The sequence below is a fragment of the Ceratotherium simum genome, chromosome 9 (assembly GCF_057802395.1).
Source record: "Ceratotherium simum simum isolate JZ-2026a chromosome 9, ASM5780239v1, whole genome shotgun sequence".
NCBI lineage: Eukaryota > Metazoa > Chordata > Mammalia > Perissodactyla > Rhinocerotidae > Ceratotherium > Ceratotherium simum.
The window spans coordinates 17,145-38,628 of NC_141908.1; the positions used below are offsets into that span (position 1 = coordinate 17,145).

General features: G+C 38.7%; 1 pseudogene; it reads left to right on the plus strand.

The window, feature by feature from the left end:
* The first annotated feature begins 19,778 nt into the window (after nucleotides 1-19,778).
* LOC101406377 (olfactory receptor 8I2-like) lies at nucleotides 19,779-20,698 on the plus strand (annotated as a pseudogene).
* Nucleotides 20,699-21,484: the final 786 nt, after the last annotated feature.

The following is a 21,484-nucleotide window of genomic DNA, read 5'->3' on the forward strand; positions in this document are numbered from 1 at the left end:
GATCAGAAACTGCTGTTTCAAAGGAATGTGAGATTCCTTCTCAAGGTCTGAAATGGCAATATGTTCCCAACTTGACTTAGGAAGGTCTTCATTGCGAGCTGGAAGGAAGATAGATTGGGCATGAAGTTATTTTCAGGATTGAGTGTTATTCAAAGAATAGCTCAGTTGTAGTAATGATTGCCACTTATGTAGAATCTTGTTCCTGGACATCTACTTAGAAGCAGGGATCAGAAAGTGCCTTCAAAGAAGTGTGAGATTCATTCTCAAGGGCCAAAATGGCACGATGTAGGCAACCTGGTTTATGTTTGTGATCTTTATGAGATGGAAGGAGGAGAGATGAGGCACAAAGTATTTCCAGGAATGGTTGTTATACACCGTTTAGCTCAGCTCTAGTAATGATTAACACTCATATACAAACTTGTTCCCAGACTTCAACATTCTGGACAGGATCAGAAAGTGCCTTCTCAAAGGAATGTGAGATTTCTTCTCAAGGCGTGAAATGGCAATATGTTCCAAACCTGGTTTAGCTTTGTGATCCTTATGAGTTGGAAGGAAAAGAGATGAGGCACAAAGTTATTTCCAGGAATGGGTATTATACATAGCTTAGCTCAGCTGTAGTAATGCTTGCCACTCATATACAAACTTGTTCCTAGACATCTACTTACAATCTGGGATCAGAAAGTGCCTTCTCAAAGGAATACGAGATTCCTTCTCAAGGCCCAACATGGCAATATGGTCCAAAACTGGTTTAGTTTAGTATTGCTCAGTGCTAGAATTAAGAGAGTTTGTACATGAAATTATTTCAAGGAATGGGTACTATAAATCGTTTAACTCAGCTGTAGTAATGATTGATGCTCCAATATAAACTTGTTCCTAGACATCTACTTACAAGAAGTTATCAGTAAGTGTCTTCTCAGAGAAATGTGAGATTTGTTCTCAACGACTGAAATAGCATATGTTCTAAACTTGGTTTAGGAAGGTGATTCTCACGAGCTGAAAGGAAGAGAGATTGAGCACAAAGATACTTCCAGGAATGGGTATTTTATACAGTTGAGCTCAGCTGTAGTGATGATTGCCACTCATATACTAACTTGTTCCTAGACATCTCCTTACATGCTGGGATGAGAAAGTGCCTTCTCAAAGGAATGTGATATTCCTACCTAAGGCTCAAAAGAGCAATATGTTCAAAACCTGGTTTAGGAATGTAATCCTTCAGAGCTGTAAGGAAGAGAGATTGGACATGAACATATTTCCAGAAATGGGTGTTATCCGTAGTTTAGCTCAGCTGTAGTAATGATTGCCACTCATATAAAAAGTCATTTCTAGACATTTACTTACAAGCCTGGGTCGGAAAGTGCCCTCTCAAAGGAATTTGAGATTCAATCTCAAGGCCCAAAATAGCATTCTGTTACATACCTGTTTTAGGTTTCTGATCCTTACGAGATGAAGGGAAGAGAGATTGGGCATGAAGTTATTTCCAGCAATGGGTGTTATACATAGTTTAGCTAAGTTCTAGTAATCATTGCCACTCATTTACAAACTTGTTCCTAGAGCTCTGCTTAGAACCCGGGATCAGAAAGTGCCTTCTCAAAGGAATGTGATATTCCTTCTCAAGGCCCGAAATGGCAATATGTTCCAAACCTGGTTAAGGAAGGTGGACCTCATTTGCTGAAAGGAAGAGAGACAGGGCACGAAGTTCTTTCCTTCCTTGCTATTGGCAAAAATGTTTGAGCAGTGGCATTTTGTCTTTCCATTGAGAAGGCAGCCTCAGTACAGTCAACGAACCAAAAAGAAGAAAAGGTACTTTCCATTATGATCCTCAAAACTAAAAGGAAATGTTTTTCTCCACAGAGTACGTTCATTAGATGGATATTATAGATATTCTCTCGCAGCTGCAGTGGAAAGTTTAAAAGCTCTCAGGGGTAGATCCTCCTTAAACCTATTTGCAAGCAGAGTTAAGCAAGAACTTTCTGGCATTACATGGGAGAGAATTCTATTTTTTTTTTTTTGTGGGGAAGATCAGCCCTGAACTAATGTCACATGCTGATTCTCCTCTTTTTTGCTGAGGAAGATTGGCCCTGAGCTAAAATCTGTGCCCATCTTCCTCTACTTTATATGGGACGCCACCACACCATGTCGTGGCAAGCAGGGCTTTGGTGCATGCCCAGGGTTTAGAAACTGCAAACCCCAGGCCACCGAAGTAGAGCGTGCACACCCAACTGCTTGCGCCACGGGGCAGGCCCCGGGGAGAGAATTCTTAAGTGAATGTCGTTAACAGCAATGTTGGGAAAGGCAATTTTAAGGAGAGTCCTCTACAGATGCAAGCAAGATATTATCTCCACACTGGCCTTTCATTTTACAGATGCTATAGATACTCTCTCTCAGCTGTACTGAAATTTCAAAACCTCTCATATGAAGATGTTACTTACAGTTATTGGGTACCTGTGTTAAGCAAAAGTGTTCATCATGATATGCTAGTGAGACCCTGAGTGCAGATTGAACTGCAGTGTATTCAAATTCTCAAGATGATCCTAAATAGCTACAAAGAGGAATTTCTCTGAAGAGTCAACTTTCATTGAATGGATGGTAACGATAATCTGCACCACCTGTAGTGATAGCTGTCATAGGAAGATGTTCCCAAAAGCTACTGGCAAACTTGGTTGAGCAGTGGTGTTTTGTCTTCACATTGAGAAGGAAGCCTCAGTGCAAGGAATGAACAGTGAAGAGAAAAAGGCACTTGAGCGTATGATCCTAAAAAGAAAAAAGGAAGAGTTTTTCTCCACAGAGTATTTTCACGGAATGGATGTTAGGGATATTCTCTCCCAGCTGCAGTGGAAGGCATAAAAGGTCTCTGAGGCAGATCCTCCCTAAAGCAACTGCTAGCAGAGTTCAGAAATATCGTTCCTGCATTACAAGGAAGAGAATTCCTAAGTGAACGTCATTAACCGACATGCTGGAACTGCAATTTTCAGGATAGTCTTATACAGATACAAGCAAGAGATTTTCTCCAACTAGACTTTTATCTTATGGATGCTATAGCTACTCTCTCACAGCACTACTGAAATTTTAAAACCACTCATATGAATATGTTACTAATAGCTATTGACAACCTGTGTTAAGCAAGACTGTGCATCATGATATGCTAGTGAGATCCTGAGACAGATTGAACTGCAGTGCATTTGAAGTCCTTATGAAGGTGATCCTATACAGTTATAAGAAGAGGTTTTATGCCAACTGTACTTTCATTGCATAGATGTGAGAGAGCTTCTTTCTGAGCTGTGGTGAAATGTTGAAACTCTCATAGGAAGGTGTTCCTAACAGCTACTGGCAAAGTTGGTTTATCAAGAGTGTTTTGTCTTCACCTTTGGTAGGATGTCTGAGATCAGGCAATGAACTGAAAAGATGAAAAGGCACTTTAAAATATCATCCTCAAAAACTAAAAGGAAGTGTTTTTCTTCACAGTGTACTTACACATAATGGATGTTACAGATATTCTCTCCCAGCTGCGGTGCAATGTTTAAAAGCTCTCAGAGGACGATCTTCCTTAAAGAATCTTGCAGCTTGAGTTCAGTAAATACCTTCTTGCATTACATTGGAGAGAGAGCCTGAGTGAAGGTCTTTAAAAACAGTGATGTAAAAGGCAATTTGTATCCTATACGGATACAAGCCACGGATTTTCTTCACACTGGACTTTCATTTTATGGATGTTATAGACACGATTTCCCAGCTGTACTGAAATTTTAAAACCTCTCGTATGAAGATATTGCTAACAGATATTTGCAACCTGTGTTAAGCAATAGTGTTGATAATAATATTCTAGTGAGACCCTGAATGTAGACTGAACTACAGTGTATTTAATATCACTCAGGAATGCGATTCTAAAAAGCGACAAGAAAAGGTATTCTTCACACGGTACTTTCCTTGAGTGGATGTGATAGAGCTTCTTTCCCAGCTGTGGTGACAAGTTTAAAATCTCATAGGAAGGTGCTCCTAGCAGCAACTGGCAAAGTAGCTTTACAGTGGTGTTTTGTCTCTACATTGGGCAGGATGCCTGAGTGCAGGCAATGAACTGCAGAGATGAAAAGGCACTTTGCAATATGATATTAAAAAGCTAAAAAGATGTATTTTCCTCCACAGAGTAATTACATGGAATGTATGTTATAAATATTCCGTCTCAGCTGCAGTGAAAAGTTTAAAAGCTCTCAGAGGGAGATCCTCCTTAAAGATACTTCCAAGCTGAGTTCATCAAATCTTTTTTGCATGACTTGGGAGAGAGAGCCTGGGTGAAGGTCATTAACTGCAATGTTGGAAAAGGCAATTTTCAGAATAGTCCTATACAGATACACACAAAAGATTTTCTCCATACCTGACTTTCATTTTATGGATGATATAGATACCCTTTCCCAGCTGTACTGAAATTTTAAAACCTCTCATATGAAGATGTTACTTACAGATATTGGCCAACTGTGATAAGCAATAGTGTTCGTCATGATATGTTACTGAGAAGCTGAATGCCAATTGAACTGCAGTGTAGTCAAAGTCTCTTCTCAAGATGATCCTAAACAGCTACAAGCAGAGTTTCTCTGAAGAGTCAACTTTCATTGAATGGAGTGTAATGATAATGTGCACAACATGTAGTGGTAATTTGAAAGCTCTCCTAGGAAAGTTTCAAACAGCTACTGGTAAACTTCGTTGAGCAGTGGTGTTTTGTCTTTCCTGTGAGAAGGAAGCCTCAGTGCAGGAAATGAACGGCAAAGAGGAAAAGGCACTTCACATTGTGATCCAAAAAAGCTAAAAGGAAGATGTTTCCACCACACAACTACATTCATGGAATGGATGTTATAGATATTCTCTCCCAGCTGCAATGGAAAGTTTAAAAGTTTTCAGAGGAAGGTGCTCCTTAAAGATACTTGCAAGTTGAGTTCAGCAAGAACTTTCTTGCATTACAGGGAGAGAATTCCTAAGTGAAGGTCGCTAACAGCAATGATGTAAAAGGCAATTTTCCGGATAACCCTATACAGATATAAACAAGAGATTGTCTCCAAATGGGACTTTCATTTTATGCATGTTATATATACTCTCTCCCAGATACTGAAATTTTCAAACCTCTCAAATGAGGATGTTCCTAACAGATATTCGCCACCTGTGTTAAGCAATAGTGTTCGTCATGATATGCTAGTGAGACCCTGAGTGCAGATTGAACTGCAGTGTATTTGAAGTCACTTATGAAGATGATCCTAAACATTTACAAGAAGAAGTTATCTTCACGATGTACTTTCATTGAATGGATGTGATAGAGCTTCTTTCTGAGCTATGGTGAAAAGTTTAAACTCTCATAGGAAGGTGTTCCTAACTGCTACTGGCAGAGTAGGTTTAGTAGTGGTGTTTTTTCTTTACATCAGGGAGGAAGCCTGAGTGCAGGCAATGAAATGTAAAGATGAGAATGCAATTGATAATATGATCCAAAGAAGCTAAAAGCAAGTGTTTTCCTCCACAGAGTACTTACACGGAATGCATGTAATAGATATGTTCTCCTAGCTGCAGTGAGAAGTTTACAAGCTCTCTGAGAAAGATCGTCCTTAACGATTCCTGCAAGGTGAGTTCAGGAAACACTTTCTTGCATTACATGGGATAGAAAGCCTGAGTGAAGGTTGTTAACTGCAGTGATGTAAAAGCAATCTGCAGCAGGGTCCTATAACGAGACAAGCCACAGATTTTCTCCACACTTCACTTTCATTTTATGGATGTTATAGATACTCTTTCCCATCTGTACTGAAATTTTCAAACATCTCAGATGAAGATGTTACTTACAGATATAGGCCACCTGTGTTAAGCAATAGTGTTTGTCATGATATGTTCGTGAGACCCTGAAAGTGGATTGAACTACAGTGTATTAAATGTCTCTTCTCAGGATGATCCTAAATAGCTACTAGCAGGAGTTTCTCTGAAGAGTCAACTTTAATGGAATAGATGTTAAATATAATCTGCAAAACCTGTAGTAATACTTTGAAAGCTCTCATAGGAAGATGTTCCTAACAGCTACTGGCAAAATTGGTTGAGCAGTGGTGTTTTGTCTCTACATAGAGAAGGAAACATCATTGCAGGCAATGAACAGCAAAGAGGAAAAGGCAATTTACCATATGATCCTAATACCTAAAAGGAGGAGTTGTTCTGCACAGAGTATATTCACGGAATGGATGTTAGAGATATTCTTTCCCAGCTGCAGTGAAATGTTTAATAGTTCTCAGAGGAGAATCCCCCTCAGAGATACTTGCAAGCTGAGTTCAGCAAACATTTTCTTGCATGACTTGGGAGAAACAACCTGAGTGAACGTCCGGAAAAGGCAATTTGCAAGATGATCCTATATAGATACAAGCAAGAAATTTTATCCACACTGGACTTTCGTTTTTGGATGGTATAGATACCCTCTCCCAGTTGTACTGAAATTTTAAATCCTCTAATGTGAAGATGTTACTAACAGATACTGGCAACCTGTGTTAAGCAATAGTGGCCATCATGATATGCTAGTGAGACCCTGAATGCAGATTGAACTGCAGTGTATTTAAAACCACTTAAGAAGATGATCATAAACACTTACAAGAAGAGGTTTTCTTCACGGTGTACTTTCATTGAATGGATGTGATACAGCTTCTTTCCGAGCTGTGGTGAAAAGTTGAAACTCTCCTAGGAAGGTGTTCCTAACAGCTACATGCAAAGTAGGTTTAGCAGGGATGTTTTCTTTTATATCAGGAAGGAAGCCTGAGTGCACGCAATGAACTGCAAATATGAAAAGGCACTTTACAATATGATCCTAAAAAGCTAAAAGGAAGTGTTTTCCTCCACAGAGAACTTACATGGAATGGGTGTTACAGATATTCTCATGCAGCTGCAGTGCAAGTTGACAAGCTCTCAAAGGAGGATCCTGCTTAAAGCTCCTTACCAGCTGAGTTCAGCAAGTACTTTCTTGTATTACATAGGAGAGAGAGCTTGAGTGATGGTCGTTAACTACAATGATGGAAAAGGTAATTTGCAGGAGGATTCTATACACATACCAGCCAGAGATTTTCTGCACACTTGACTTTCATTTTATGGCTGTTATAGCTACTCTCTGCCAGCTGTAGTGAAAAGTTTAAAAGCCCTCCAAGGAAGAGGTGTCTTACAGCTACAGGGCTGTTGAGTTCAGAACGGGTGTTCTTTCATTATATTTGAGGGAAAGCCTGAGTGCAGGCCATGAAGATCAATGATTGAATAATTCACCCATCAAGATGATCCTCAACAACTAAAATGAGTTTCTTTTCACTGTGTATATTATTTCAATTGATATTATAGATATTTTCTCCCAGCAGTAGTGAAAAGGTTCAAAGTTGTCATGGGAAGATCGTACTTACAGCTAATGGCAACCTTTGCTCAGTAAGAACATTCTTTCATTTAATGTGAGAGAGAGCCTGAGTAAATGTCGTGAGCTGCAATGTTTGAAAAAGTACTTTCTAGTGCAGATGCTAAACAGGTATAAGCAAGAGTTTTTCTCCACACAGTGCTTTTCATAAATGGATATTATAGATATTCTCTTCCTTGCATAGTGAAAAGTTTAAACCCTCTCATAGGAAGATGCTCCCTAACAGCTACTGGAAAACCGAGTTCAATGAGTACATTCTTTCGTTCCACGTAAAGAGAGCCTGAATGAAAGGCGTGAACTGCAACCTTTGAAAAGGCACTTTTCAAGATGATCATAAACAGATAAAAAAAGGACTTTTTCTTCACACTATACTTTCATTGAATGGATGTTACAGATAATCTGTACCATTTGTAGTGAAAAGTATAAAAGCTCTCAGAGTATTTTCCCTATAGCTGCTGGCAAGCTGAGTTCAGCAGAAGTGCTCTTTCAATACATTGGACAGAAAGCTTGAGTGCAGACTATCAATAGCTTGTGTGTGATATCAGTCATGTGTCCTTTGTGATATTACTCATATGTTTATGTGTGCCATCACTCCCATTGTCATGTGTGACATCACATCAGTAGTGTGACATCACTCCCACTGCTATCTGTGACAACAGTGATGTGTAACTGTGACATCACTCCCATTGTGTGCATGTGATATCACACACTTTTTTATGTGTGACGTGACACACATGGTTATGGGTGACATCACATCCCTTGTGTGTGTGTGACAACATCCTCATTGTGTGTCATCTCTCATCAATTGTGAGTGACATCAACCTTAATTGTCATATGATATCAAACCATTATTATGTGTGGTGTCACTCCCAGTATTATGTATGACATCACACCAATTGAGTGTAACATCACTCTGATAGTGTGTTTGACATCACTCCAATGGTGTGACATCGCTCACATTTTGTGTGTGACATCACTCCCACTGTTATGGGTGACATCACACCCAATTTGGGGCATCACACACCTTGAGTGTGATAACACTAGGATCGCCAGTCACATCTCTCAAATTATGTGATATCACTCCCATTGTGTGTGACGGCAGTCATTTTCTTCACTGTGATGTGACATCCACTGTTACGTATGAAATCACTCCCAGGTTTCTGTGAAATCTCTCATATTTTACTCTGACATATTGCACTTGTGTGTTTTGTGTAACTCTCATTGTTATGTGTGAATTCACGCTGATTTTCGTGAGAGATACCCCTCCCATTGTCTGTGACATCACCAGTTTAATGTGTGCCATCACTCACATTTTGTGTGTGACATCACTCAATGTGTCTGTGACATCACACCAACGGTGAATGTGTGACAAGGCTCTCAGTTGTGTGTGAAAACACACCCATTGATATGTGTGACAGCATTCACATATTTTTGCAACATAACTCATATTTTTATGTATGAAAGCACTCCTATTGTGTGTCACATCATTCACATATGTTGATCACACCAATTATGTGTGACATCAATCCAATTTAGCATAAGAAATCCCTATTTTTACTTTTGATGTCGCTTCAATATTCTGTGTGACTTCACAGTATTTGTTGAGGACATCACTCTGCCTGTTTGTGTGACATCACTCACATGGTCTATCTGTGACTTCACTCACATTTTGTGTGACATCTCTCTGTTATGAGAGCTATGACACATGTTGTGTTGTATGACATGACAACAACAGTGCGACTTCACTCCACTTATGTATGACATCATATGAATTGTGTGACAGCACTCCCACTGCTATGTGTGACATCATTGATGTGTCCCTTGTGATATAGCTCACATTTTAAAGTGTGACTTTACTCCCATTGAGTGCATGTGATATCACTCCCATCATTATACATGACGTGACACACATGGTTATGGGTGACATTACACCACATGTGTGTGTGACAACTTCCTCATTTTTTTCACATCACATCAATTGTGTGTGACATCAACCTTAATTAGCATAATATTCCAAACATTATTATGTGTGATGTCACTCACATTATTTTGTATGACATCACAACAATTGAGTGTGACAACACTCTGATAGTGTGTTTGACATCACTAGAATAGTGTGTGTGTGACATCTCTCACATCTTGTGTGTGACACCAATCATTATGTGTGACATCACACTCGTTTTGGGACATCACACACTTTGAGTGTGATAACACTAGGTTAGCCTGTCACATCTCTCAAGTTGCGTGATATCACTCTCATTGTGTGATGGCAGTCATATTCTTAACTGTGACGTGACATCCACTGTTATGTATGAAATCACTCCCAGCTTTCTGTGAAGTCTCTCACATTTTACTCTGACTTAAATCCCACTTGTGTGTTTTGTGTAACACTCATTGTTATGTGTGAATGCATACTCATTTTCCTTAGAGACCCCACTCCCAATGTCTGTGACTTCACCGGGATGGTGTGTGCCTTCACACACATTGTGTGTCTGATATCCCTCAATGTCTGTGTGACATCACACCAATGGTGTATGTGTGATAGTGCTCATATTTGTGTGTGAAAACACACCCATTGATATGTGTGACACCATTCACATTTTTTGTGACATAACTCACATTTTTATGTATGACATCACACCTATTGTGTGTGACATCCCTCCAATATAGCATATGAAATGGCTATTGTTACATGTCATGTCACTCCCAATATTCCATGTGATGTCACACTAATTCTCAAGGACATAACTCTACTAGTGTTGTGACATCACTCCCATGGTGTTTCTGTGACTTCACTCATATATTTTGGGTGACGTATTTCTGTTATGTGTGATATCATGCCTGTTGTGTTGTGTGACATCACACCAATAGTGTGACATCACTCCCACATATGTGTGACATCACTCACTTGTCCTTTGTGATATTATGTTTATGTGTGACATCACTCCCATTAAGTGTGACATCAAATGAATTGTGTGACAACACTCCCACTATGTGTGACATCATTGATGTGTCTGTTGTGACATAACTCAAATTTTAAAGCGTGACATCACTCCCATTGTGTGCATGTGATATCACTTCCATCATTATGTGTGACATGACACACAGGGTTATGGGTGACATCACCCCACTTGTGTGTGTGTGACAACCTCATTGTGTGTCACATCAATTGTGTGTGTGACATCAACCTTAATTAGCATATGATATCCCAACCATTGTTATGTTGGTGTCACTCGCAGTATTATGTATGACATCATACCAATGGAGTATGACAACACTCTGATGGTTTGACATCACTCCAACGCTGTGTGTGACATCATTCACAATTTGTGTGTGACATCACTCCATTCGTTATATGTGACATCATACCCATTTGGAAATATCACACACCTTGAGTGTGATAACACTAGGATAGCCTAGTGTTATCACACATCTCTCAGATTGTGTGATATCACTCCCATTGTGTGTGACAGTAGGCATATTCTTAACTGTGATGTGACAGCCACTGTTATGTATGAAATCATGCCCATGTTTCTGTGAAATCTCTCACATTTTACTCTGACTTAAATCCCACTTGTGTGTTTTGTTTAACTCTCATTGTTATGTGTGAATTCATACTCGTTTTCATAAGAAACACTACTCTCATTGTCTGTGACATCACAAGGTTGATGTGTGCCTTCACTGACATTGTGTGTCTGACATCACTCAATGTGTGAGTGACATCACACCAGTGGTGTATGTGTGACAGGGCTCACATTTGTGTGTGAAAACACCCTCATTGATATGTGTGACACCATTCACATTTTTTTGTGACATAACTCAAATTTTTATGTATGACATCACTCCTATGGTGTGTGTCACATCATTTCTATATGTTGACATCACACCAATTGTGTGTGACATCAGTCCAATTTAGCATATGAAATCGCTATTGTTATGAGTGATGTCACTCCCAATGTTCCGTGTGACATCACACTAATTCTCGAGGACATCACTCTACTAGTGCTGTGACATCATTCCCATAGTGTTTTATGACTTCACTCATATATTTGGACTGACATCTCTCTGTTACGTGAGATATCACGCCTGTTGTGTTGTGTGACTTTACACCAATAGTGTGACATGTCTCACACATGTGTGACATCAGTCATGCGTCCTTTGTTATATTATTCACATGTTTATGTGTGACATCACTCCCATTATGTGTGACATCATATGAATTGTGCGACAACTCTCCCACTGCTATGTGTGACATAGTTGACATGTCCCTTGTGACATAACTCACATTTTAAATAGTGACATCACTCCCATTGTGTGCATGTAATATCACTCCTATCCTTATGCATGGCATGACACACATGGTTATGGGTGACATCACACCACTTGTGTGTGTGTGACATCATCCTCATTGTGTGTCATATCACATCAATTGTGTGTGACATCAACCTTAATTAGCATATGATACCCCAACCATCACTATGTGTGGTATCGCTCCCAGTATTGTGTATGACATCACACCAATCGAGTGTGACATCACTCTGATAGTGTGTTTGACACCATTCCAACAGTGTGTATGTGACATCACTCCAATCCTTATGTGTGTCATCACAACCATTTTGTGACATCCCACACGCTGAGTGTGATAACACTAGGATAGCCTGTCACATCTCTCAGATTGTGTAATATCACTCCCACTGTGTGTGACGGCAGTCATATTCTTAACTGTGATGTGACATCCACTGTTATGTATGAAATCACTCCCAGGTTTGTGTGAAATCTCTCATGCACTCAGCCTGAAGTGGCAGGTTGGGGAGAAGACTGTAGAGCCCTTAGAAACTTGTCCCTGGAGCAGAGGCTAACCATCCCTCTCTTCCAGTCCTGGAACTAACACTGTGCAGAAACTCCCTCCGCTCCAGGTCGTAAGGATCTCTTACACATAACTTCCAAGACACACTGCTGTTACAGCCTTCTCTGAGAGGCATTCCCTCAGATTCACTGAAGAACGCCCGTTCTCCACTCAGCCTGCAAGCGGCAGTTTGGGAAGAAGACTGCAGTGCCCTTAGAGGCTTCCCTAAATTCTGGTACCCACTCCTCTCTCACATTTTGAAATGCAGCTGGATTTACCAAAGAAGCATATAAGGCCGACATGAATCTTGGATAAGATAAAGGTCTCAGATGATCCCAGTCTTCCTGTCCGGCTATGTCATAGAGTCCCAGGAGGCTGACTGTGTAGTGATGAAAGAAGGTGCGCACTCCCTCCCCCAGGAAGGAGTTGTTGGCATGGCTCAGGAGTATGCATGTCTTACCCACTGCCCGGTCGCCATCCACTATCCACTTGGTCACCAGCGCACCTGGACTCTGATGGCCTCTGGGCAGGTTCCCTTACCCAGCCCCCGCCCTGGTCGGGGGTACAGCCCCAGCCCACCTGAGGGCTCCGCTGTGCACAGCAGCCCCGCCCCCCTCCCCACCCCATCCCCCAGCTCCCCAGCCTGAGAGGAGGGGGCGGCTACCGGGGACGCTGCTGTAACCGCCTTGGCTGCTGGCCGAATGCCCTCCTGGGCCTGGATCGCCAGCTGCCCACTGCGCTTGCTGCTGGGTGCCCGCGCTCTCTGCCTGGCCCAGCGTCCCTCCCCCAGGAGGATCATCGGCTGGATCGTCTGCTTGTAAGTTTATGTTTTCACTGCTAACTCCTGTTCTGGGCTGTTTATTCCTGTAAGGAAAAGACCGCATCTTGTTCAGCTTCATAGTTCCAGAACTACTGGGAAAGTGATTATCACATAATAAGTTTGCAATTTACTTACTTGTTTAATAACCTGGTGAGTTAATTCTTTCATAAGATTTTCTTACCTATCAATCATTTACTAGTGTATTTGATACTGAAGAGTAAATAAATAATAAAAACAGTCAAAAGATTAGGAGTTTTTCCATCTAGTACAGTAAAAAAAAAAGCCACTTACTGGAATCGGGTTTTCAATAATATTTAAAGTGATGAGCATAAAAGTTGTAAACAAAGATATGAGGTAGTTTCCCATGCAGAGTAATGAAACAAATATCTAATAAGATAACCTTTGATTTGTCAGAGTTCTAGTGAATATGAGTTGATAAGACATATATGGTCTATGTAGGAAAGGTTACAGTGAAACTGAGGGTCAGGGAATTAAAATCTGCCCGCGGAATTTAAAATCTGCCCAACCGCTGTAGAATGCCTCTTGCTAATATGTAGCATAAAGTTATAATTTGGGCCCGCAAATACTACTTCTGGCTACTTATCTAAAGGAAAGAAATCAATGTGTATTCTGCATTACTTTTTAAAAAATAAACAAAGAAATATTGTGATTAATATAAATGCCCAACAGTGAAAGAAAGTTTAATAAATGTGTATTTACAGGTATAAAGTCATTTATATTAAGGACATAGAACAAATATTGATTGAATACATACTATGTTCTCAATATCATGCAAGATGTTTTATATGTATTATTGAATTTCATCTTCACAAACACATGAGGCAGGTACTGTTACCGCCAAATGTGGGGCCTTCTGCTCACCACAAGACATGCCAATAGTCAAGAGGCAGGTGGTAGGAGAAAAAGGACTTTTTTATTACAGCTTGCTAGCAAGAGGGAAGATGGTTGACTCATGTCCAAAAGAACCATTTTAAGGGGGAAAAAGTCTTACAGCAGTTATATAGACTGGTGGGTTATTGGGGAGGGGGTTAGGAATGTTGACCTTCTGGTCTTACAGACTGGGAGTCACCACACCATATCTTTCAGTTTTTATTGATGATGGCTATTAGCGTAGATTCTCTGTTGGGGGGTCTTCACATTCCTAAGGAACTCAAAAGAACAAAGTTATCTTATTGTAGCTGGGAGGTACATACACAAGCAGGGGTCATAAAATCAACATAGCAGTTAGATCTCCTGGAGGGTGCATATCCAGCTGGGCTAGTTAGTCAGTGGTCATTCAAAGTGACAGTAGGGTTTCTTTTCTACAACATGGCTTCCCTCATGTCAACCTTGTCTTGAGCCTGTATCAATGTACTACTATTGTCAGTTTGCAGACATGGACACTGAGGATCAAAGAGATAAAGAAATTTTCACATGGTCATAAAGCTAGTAAATGATATTTCTGGACACAAACTCAGAATTATGGTTCCCAAATCTAAACATTTTCAACTATAGCATAGAGTCTTGATTTAAAAAGTTATAATCATGGGCCGGCCCCGTGGCTTAGTGGTTAAGTGAGCGCGCTCCACTGCTGGCGACCCGGGTTCGGATCCCGGGCTCACACCGACGCGCTGCTTCTCTGGCCATGCTGAGGCCGCGTCCCACATACAGCAACTAGAAGGATGTGCAGCTATGACACACAACTATCTACTGGGGCTTTGGGGGGAAAAATAAATAAATAAAATCTTAAAAAGTTATAATCACAAAGACATGGAAATTTAAGAGCCTTGAATATATGTGTGATATATTCTCGAGGGAAAAATATAAGTGCACACATAAAAATAGAACATGTTGTCCAGATCCTCGTTTCCAGGTGCCATCCTCCTGTAGAAGATGATCCTTGCAGGGATCTTTGGCAAAGTGGTTGTTTCTAGAGCCAACTCCAGGAAAAGATAAGATGAGCCAGGAGCATATTGTGCTGCCAGAATGTAAGAAGTGAAAAAAACACAGTAGCTTGTCCAAAGAGCAAAACACACAGGAGATAATCTGATGATGGTTCCATTAGCAAAGCTAGAACACCTTGAGCAACAAAATAAATGATGGTAGTATTGGATAATAACCCAAAGAACAAAATAATTATCAATAAGTGCATATCGGTATATAACTAACTAAATACATAGAGAAGAAAGAACAACTCTTTCTTAGAGAATAATTCCAATTAAAATATGTCAAAAGAATAAGGGAAATGAGAATTTGCTACCAAAATACCACAGTAATAATTGGTAGAGGCAACATATTGATAGGATGCCAAAAAGTATAAATGAAATATTCACATAGTCTTAATTATCTTCCCCAAATTTTTTATTTATATATTTATATAAATTACAAAGAAGAGAACCATAACTTTGCAGTGAAGAAGCCTGGCAGACACTACTTTAAGTGATCAAGTTTAACATCATTAGTAATGTCACTAATGGACATCATGCATCCTCTGATAAGATGAACAGGGCATACATGTCACCTCTCTGGTACTTTTCCCCATAATGAATAACCTCAATTTAATCATGAGAAAACAGCAGGCAAACTTAAATTGATGGACTTTCTACAAAATACTTGACCAAGAATCTTGAAAAGTATCACGGTCATGAAAGAAAAGGAAAGAAAATTGGGCAGTCACTGAATTCAGGAGACTAAGGCAACATGACGCTAATTGCAGGATGATGATCTGGATTGGATCCTAGAACAGAAAAAGGACTTTTTGGAAAAACTGGTGAAATTGAATAAAATTTGTAGTTGAGTTAATACTATTGTATCAATGTAAATTTCTTAGTGTTAGTAATTGTACTATGATTATGTAAGACGTTAATATTCATGAAGCTGGGTGAAGCACATATAGAAACTTTGTAAGTCTAAAAGTATCTACATAAAAAGTTTTTAAAAAATCTGATTAACTAGAATTCAAAATGACTTTATAAGCAAACATTAATTCAATTGAGCAAGATGGATCCTAGAGCATGGTCAACCACAGTCTCTATACAAATTATATATTGGTAGCCACTGTACCTATTTGCTCACCAAATATCAGAATATTAAAGAACTGAGACAAATTTTGAATCTTGAAAGAAGCAATTAACTCTAAATAATGTGAAAGTAGAGACAATATCATTCTCATCTTTGTTGTCTCACACATAGTATTTGTTATTTAATAGCTGCTTAATAAATGTCTGTTGAAAGAATGAGTAAGAGAATGGATGGAAATTTAAGATTTTTGTTATACAACCCAATTATTTCAAAATTTTATTTTCTCAAGACACATACTAGAATGGGAAAAAAATGTAGTACTGTTTATTTTGTGCTGATATCTGAATATGCTGATCATCGGTAGGTAACAAGGCCTCTCTATAATAGATTTTATTCCTTTTTTAAAATTTCTAATGTGACAAGTAGAACTAGAGATGTGTTTTTTATTCCCCCATGAAGAATGTCTTGTTTCATCCTTGTAATACTAAATTCCTTTTAAAGATAAGTAAAATAAGAGAATGTAACAATCACAGTAGAGAAAAAATTTAATTAGACAAATCTGTGGGATCCTTCCAAGCTAGTGTTTGTCAGAGTGCTTGTCAATAGTCCATGGACCTGGGGCATTTTGAAAAATTCACTTTTGTGTGTCAATCTCAGATCTACTAACTTAGAATCTTTATAGGGTGTTGCCTAGGAAGCTGCTTTAAAGAAATAAACAGGGGCCAGCCCAGTGGTGTAATGGTTAAGTTCAGTATGATCCACTTTGTTGGCCCAGGTTTGCAGGTTTGAATGTCTGGTGCAGACCTATGCCACTCATCAAGCCATGCTGTAGCGGTGACCCACATACAAATTAGAGGAAGATTGACAACAGCTGTTAGCTCAGGGCCAATCTTCCTCACCAAAAAATAAATAAATAAACAAACAAACAACAAATGGAATAATAATGTGAGTTGAGTTTTTAGAAGTACTGACCTATCAGCTGAGCAAGAAACCGAGAGCATGAGTCTGATTTTTCCTTAAGGTTTCTAATTCATTTTCCTAAATGGCATACTTCTTCTCAGCCAATGATTTTGTGTATGTATCACTGAGCACAGTCAATTAAAAATCACTGAATGCCTGCATTAAAAATAAATACACATGATTTATTGACATGGATGGTAACATGATTTCATGGTATATTAGCAGTATTAAATCAGTAGATAGGAAATCGCACTTCTTTTTGCTGAGAGGCTTCTCTAACATCATGTATGCCATGTGTTTTCATAACGTTTTAGAAAAGGTTTTATATATATATATATATATATATATATATATATATATATACACGTGTATATGCATATATAACACACACACTAATAATATCAAAATAAACATGATTTTTAAACTATGTCAATTACATTTTCAGTATGTCTATGGCCATTTAAACTGAAATATACAAAAGTAAGGAATATGTATTTCTGCAGGGTTCTATTGGAGATATGTTCCAGGTGAATTAAGAATAGACCTTGGAGTACAAGTAAGATACAAATCTCAAGAGATCTAAGATATTAATTAACCAGTTCCTTCATGCTGTAAGTTTGAGAGTTTGAGGAAGAGATGCTGGTATAAGAAGACCGTTTAACACACTAGATTTCAGAAGACAATCCTTTGTCATGGGACTGCTTTAGAAATACACTAAGAACAAAACTAATCCTAAATATGAATCTGGGGTTGAGCTAAGAAATTAGATTTTAATTCTCAAGAAGGCATATAAACAATTACTTTGTTAATTTGGTTCTTACTTTTATATTATCAATGGAATGTAATATACACAATATCCAATATTGTCATCAAAACCACCAATATCTCTTTCATCAACTTCATAAGATTAATAGGGGTCCATTATACAGGAAATAGAGCTCTGTGCTAATAATAGCAGCAGCAGCAACAACAACAACAGATTCAAGCCACTATATTGACATTTCATAGGATTTAGAATCGTAGGTGCAGCAAATGTAATTATATGCCAAAAATTAATGGTGATTTTAGTGAATATTGCACAATGTTTTCTCTTCTTGTCATCTGATAATAAACCTGAAAATAGGTAGAAGATAGCTGAAAACACAGAGAGTTTCCTTTGGATGACTAAATCCCAGCTAAATCTAGTTTTATCATCCTCTTCTTCCCGTAACTCGGTATGTGTGTCTGTGTGCTTCTCACACTGAGAAACTTTTTCTTTTCACATGCCTGCATCTTCTGGTAAGCCTTAAGGAAAGTGCCTTTAATGACAGGTAAGATAAAATGCCTTAATTGACTAAATGTTTGTTAAACAAGTGAATGGGTAAATAAATAGGAACACGTGATCACAGGAGACACTAAATGATGAAATATACTCAATATAACTTCAAGGATCTTTGGGTTACTCAAGTAGAGAGTTAAATACATGAAACAAACTTACATTAATATCATATTAGGGCCGGCTCCGTGGCTTAGCGGTTAAGTGTGCGCGCTCTGATGCTGGCGGCCCGGGTTCGGATCCCGGGAGCGCCCCGAGGCACCACTTCTCCGTCCAACGTGAGGCCGAGTCCCACGTACAGCAACTAGAAGGATGTGAACCTATGACATACAACTATCTACTGGGGCTTTGGGGGGAAAAAACTGAATAAATAAAATCTTTAAAAAAAAAAAAAAAATCATATTAGTTTCAGTTTTAGTTATTTATCACATACTTATGTCAATTGAATTAAGCAAATAAGTTCTCTAATTTCTAGTGAGATCACCTTATTTTTTAATTCTTTAATTTAAATATAACAAATCATTTATTTTATGGTTGTAGCCTTTTTATCATTGACTTGAAAACTACCGCTTGTCAATGAATTGGCTATATCGTCTGAAGTCATAGATAACCGTGCACTTTTTATGGGAAACAAACATGTTCACTGACTACACACAGAAAACAATTTAACTGTGTCATAGATTAAGTTCCTCATTTGGTCTTAGCTCACCAATAGAAAGAAAGGGTATGTGATAGAAAGAAAAGGGGAAAGAATTTTAGCATTAACATGTAAAGTAAGCAGGATGTTTCTTTCTCTCTCTCTGCCTCTCTCTCTCTCTCTCTATATATATATATATGCACATATATATATTTTTTTCCTACAAAATTTAGCAAAGCTTTATTGAGTCCAAGGAGCTATTAGCTGTGTCCATCTAAGATCATATTAAGTTCCTAAAACAACCCTGTAAAGAAGCTGTCAGGTGTTGAAAAACTAAAACTGCCACACAAACGTATCATTAAATTCACAAATTATAGAACCTCTTTTCCTAAATTATCTTATATTTTCTAAGTGTATCGTATAATTAATTCCAGTAGATAAATTTCTAAGTATATGATTTTGGGCCCAATGATAGACTGGTGTAGAGGATGGTATATCTCAGGAGGAATCTATTCAAAAATCATTCCAGATAGATATCTTTTAGAGTGCTATCAACTCCACACAATTGTGAACTATGAATTTTTTTATTAGTGTCTGTCAGTTCTACAAAAAAAGATGAAAATCGTGTATAAGTTCAAAATTAACTTGAATATTTGCTTTCTATCTGTTGCCGTCTCATTACTGGAGTCTAAGTCAACTTTGAGTATTAGCTCTTTAGATGTGAATCCTTCTCTAACTTTTGTTATTGTTATCCAAGTAAGTGAAAGGCCTGAGTTGATAAAAATGACTGAGAACAACTTCACTGAGGTGACTCTCTTCATCCTCTCTGGATTTACCAATCACCCTGAGCTACCAGTCAGCCTTTTCTTAATGTCTTTCTTTATTTATCTGTTCATTGTTTTGGTGAACCCTGGACTAATTGTGTTAATCAAAATTGACTCTCAGGCCCAGACACTATGTACTTTTTTTCTTAGTGATTTAGCATTGTTGACATATTTTATTCCTCTACTGTAACACCCAAGGCACTGGTAAATTTCCAATCCAAACAGAAAATCATCTCCTTTGTCAGCAGTTTTGTTCAAATGTACTTTTTTGTGGGTTTGTTGTATAGCCAGTGTTTTCTCCTGGGGTCAACAGCCTATGACCACTATGTAGCAATCTGCAATCCCCTATTGTAGTCTATGGTTATGTCCCAGAAAGCGTGTAACTGGCTGGGAGTAATGCCATATACCATATGCTTCACAAATTCTCTGATATCCATCTGTGTGATAAGCAGTTTGTCACTCTGTGATTCCAGCATCAATCATTTTTCCTGGAACACCACAGCTCTTTTGGCCCTGTCCTGTGTAGACACATCCAGCACAGAAATGGTGCTCTTTCTTCTGGCTGAGTTAACTCTTCTTAGTTCTCTCCTCATCATCACTGTCACTTACACTGCCATCATCTCAGCCACCCTGAGGATCCAGTCTGCAGGAGGCAGGAGACCTTTCCACCTGCGTATCCCACCACATGGGTGTAACTGTCTTCTATGGGTCCCTGATTTTCACATATTTGCAGCCTGATAACACCTGACCCAGGCACAGGTGGCACCTGTATTCTATACCATTGTCATTCCAATGCTGAATCCACTAGTCTTTAGTCTGAGGAACAAGGATGTAAAAAATGCTCTCCTGAGAGTCATACACAGAAAACCTTTTCCGTGATGAATCTATGCATGTTACAGTGAAAACAAACCTGGATGGTTTCAGGCATTCAATTGCTCCAACAATTAGGAAAATAGTAGAGTAACGTCAAAGGGCATAACACAAACTAAATGATAACATAGAGTCTTGAAATTTGGGAGATGAATTATTACTTTATTTGTTTATATGGACTACTGAATCATTGTATCAGGAGTTCAGTTCAGTACATAAATTATTCAGACATAGACACGAACAAGTAAGTAAAGATGTGTCTAACCAGTGACTGAATCCACCCTGAATGTCCATGTGTGAGTATGCCATCACACTGAAGCATCTTAAACAATTATTAAATTGACTTTTCATATGGTTTGACATCCTGTTTCCTCAGCCACCAAAAAATTGAGAGTAGAAAATTAGTAGATTAAGAGATGGTAACTCTTTTTTTTTTTTTAATTTATTGTTTATTGCAGTAACATTGGTTTATAACATTGTAAAAATTTCAGGTGTACATCATTGTACTTCTATTTCTGCATAGATTACATCATGTTCACCGCCAAAATACTAATTACAACCCATCACCACACACGTACCGAATTATCCCTTTCATCCTCCTCCCTCCCCCCTTCCCCTCTGGTAACCACCAATCCAATCTCTGCCCCTATGTGTTTGTTTATTGTTGTTATTATCTACTGCTTAATGAAGGAAATCATACGGTATTTGACCTTCTCCCTCTGACTTATTTCACTTTGCATTATACCCTCAATGTCCATCCATGTTGTCACAAATGGCTGGATTTCATCTTTTCTT